Source organism: Mustela erminea, chromosome X (assembly GCF_009829155.1).
Source record: "Mustela erminea isolate mMusErm1 chromosome X, mMusErm1.Pri, whole genome shotgun sequence".
Lineage (NCBI taxonomy): Eukaryota > Metazoa > Chordata > Mammalia > Carnivora > Mustelidae > Mustela > Mustela erminea.
In genome coordinates, this window is record NC_045635.1 from 40,003,415 (window position 1) to 40,006,826 (window position 3,412).

The 3,412-nt window shown below is 40.7% G+C and overlaps 1 pseudogene; it reads left to right on the forward strand.

Annotated features, from left to right (window-relative positions):
- Window positions 1-459: 459 nt before the first annotated feature.
- LOC116582778 lies at window positions 460-978 on the forward strand (annotated as a pseudogene).
- Window positions 979-3,412: the final 2,434 nt, after the last annotated feature.

A 3,412-nucleotide genomic window follows, 5' to 3' on the forward strand; every position in this document is an offset into this window, starting at 1 on the left:
CTGCTTCCTCCTCTCTCTCTGTCTACTTCTCTGCTTACTTGTGATCTCTGTCTGTCAAATAAATAAATAAAATCTTTGGAGGGGGAAAAAAAAAACCTTGAGTAAGGCAAAGTCTTCTTAGATATCACACCAAAAGCATAAGCAATTAAAGAAAAAATAATTAGACTTCATCAAAACTAACAACTTTTATGCTTCAACAGATGCTATTAAGAAAATGAAAATACAACTCACATAAGGGGAAAAAATATTTGCAAATAATATATCTGATAGGGACTTGAGCCCAGAGTAAATAAAGAACACTTACAATTTAACACACAAAACCAATTAAATGAATTAAAACAGATGCAAAGAATTGAATAGACATTTCTCCAAAGAAGATATACAAATGGCCAACAAGCACATGCTTACCATCATTAGTCATCAGGGAACTATAAATCGAAACCACAGTGAGACTGTAGCATGGCCACCGGCACAGCTGCTGCCTTAGCATTCTTGAATCAGGAGAGCTGGTGGAGGGCGGTCTGCAAGTCCCCGCTCTAGTCACTGTGGATAGTTTTTCCTTCAGCTGTGAAGTGTCCAGCCACACCCATTCTTTCACCTTCAAGGTAGACAAAGAGGGTGATATGGAACACTTGCTTTGCTCTGCCTCACTGAGGGGGCCAAAGAGGAGCATAATGTGACGCAAAGAATGATAGAAGTCATGGCCAAAAACCATGACCACCAGTAGATTGAGAGTCCCTGTGACCAACCTCAAGTTGTCCTGCCAACTCATGCTCAGTTTGGATGATTTACAACTCCAGCCACCTGTAACACTGTTTCTGCAGTCAGGTTCTGGCCCTGTGCAAATCAGAGGCTAGCACGAGTGTTGTTATAAGCAATGACATTTCTGGGGAAGAAGACAGTGAAGAACGGAGTGAGGAGGAGGAAGCTGAGCTGTGTCCCATCCTGCCTGCCAAGAACCAGTGGTGTAGGCCCTAGCCTTCTTGGAGTGGGAGGAACTCTGAATTTCTAACCTGACTGGCTTTCCCCACTTGCTTATGAGATCGAAGGTCCGCATCTGAAGCTCAGGACTACACATTTTTAATATTTCTACATTTTTGGATAAAGTTTGAATGAAGTGATGTGAAGACTTTTTGGAAAAAAAAAACAAAAACAAAAAACAGCACAGAGTGAGATACTACTTCACACTCATTAGGGTTGCTATAATACAAAAAGATGGACAAGAATAAGTGTTGAGGGTGCCTGGGTGGCTCAGAGGGTTAAGCCTCTGCCTTTGATCAGGTCATAATCTCCAGGTCCTGGGATTGAGCCCCACATAGGACTTTCTGCTTGGCAGGGAGCCTGCTTCCTCACCCCCACCCCCATGCCTGCCTCTCTGCCTACTTGTGATCTCTCTCTTTCTGTCAAATAAATAAATAAAATCTTTAAAAAGAAAATGAAAAGTTTAAAAAAAAGAATAAGTGCTAACAAGTATGTGGAGAAATTAGAACTTTTATACACTAATAGAGGGAATATAAAATGGCACAGGCACTTGGGAAAATAGTTCAGATGTTCTTTAAATAATTAAATAATTAAATATGTAGTTACCAGATGACCAAGAGATTCTACTCTGAGGTATATCCTCAAGAGAAGAGAAAGCATATGTCCTCACAAAAACTTGTACATGCGTATTCATAGCAGCATTATTCATAGTCCAAAATGGAAAAAACCTGAATAACCATAAACTAAAGAATGAATGAAGAATATGTGGCCTAAACGTACAATGTAATTTTATTTGGCCATAGAAAGGAATAAAATATTGATGCATGCTAGAACAAGAATGAATCTTGAAAACGTTATGCTAGGTGAAAGAAGCCAGATGCAAAGTGGCACACATTGTATGATTTCATACAATCATAAAAAATACTGAATTTTAGAGGCGACTGGGTGGCTCAGTCATTAAGCATCTGCCTTCAGCTCAGGTTGTGATTCCAGGGTCCTGGGATCGAGCCCCACATTGGGCTCTCTGCTCAGCAGGAAGTCCGCTTCTCCCTCTCCCACTCCCCCTGCTTGTGTTCCCTCCTCGCTGTCTCTCTCTCTGTCAAATAAATAAATAAAATCTTCTTTTAAAAAAACACTGAATTTTATACCTTAAAATATTGAACTTTATGGTTTATGAATTGTATCTCAATAAAGCTAGTATTTTTTTAATTTAGTTTTTTTCCAGTGTTCCAAGATTCATTGTTTATGCACCACACCCAGAATTTTTTAAAATGTGAATAAGATAATTTCCCAGCTCTTAAGAAAGTCACACTTCAGCATGGGTAAAATTGCCATTGCTGGTTGTTTATAACTGAGCCTCTGTCTGGACTTCCCACCTGAGAGGTCAGTGCCCTTGGGATAAACTCCTGTTACCTACCTGGAAGATGATTCTCCTGTACGTCAGGTGAATGCCATACCCCACTATGCCAACTGTCTGTCCAACTGTGGCATACATGAGACAGACACTCAGAAATTCTTGAACTAACTTGGTTTCTTCCAAATTCTCAGCTTGTCCTTGGGAAACTCAGTCTCATGCTGGATCACTCTGATTCTCAATACTAGTCCTATCTACCCGGATGATTTACTACCTCAGAGATCTTTCTGTTTTCATCAACTGTCCTAATGGATATCGAGTCTTGCTTATCCTATTTCAACCGAGGTCCATTTCTGACCATGCTGAGTAGATCTCCTTTCAGCTAGCTGTCAAATGGCCTCATATGGCTGGCAAGGCAATGTGGTCTAACCCAAGAATACAGCAGTTAAGAGTCCAATCCTCCACATTCCTCAATTTAGACAAATAGCAAAGCTCGGTCACTCCTCTTTCTCTCTCAGCCTCCTCTTTTCAACTTCACACTGTGGAAAGAATGATCTTTAAAAAAATGTGAATTGGATCATGCCTCTTCCTGCTTAATTGCTAACACAGATTGAATGCTTAATGTCAGTACATTTCTAAGCCTTTTATATCTATTGATATGTTATATCTTGATGACAGTAAGTATTATTCTTCTTCTCATTTTACAGATGAGCAAGATGAGGCATGGAAAGGTTAAGTTGCTTACCCAAGAGAATACATTCACTAAGCTGTTGGCATGAGAAATCAACCTAGACAGCATGCCTCCAGAGTCCTTGATCTCAGCATTATACCATCCCCTTCTCAACAGCTCATTCCACTGAGAGTTAAATTCTTACCGTGGTTTTCAAGGCCTATATGATCTGGCACTTGCTCTCCTCATCTTCTAGCCCTGCCCAGTACCTGAGCTCACCATAATCCAGTCACATGAGCTTGTTGTTAATGCCTTGTATGTGTCAAGCTCTGCCCCCACCCCAGTACCTTTGCACTTTCAGTAGCCTCTGCGATATATCTGCTCTCCTCCCCTTCCTTTGCATGTCT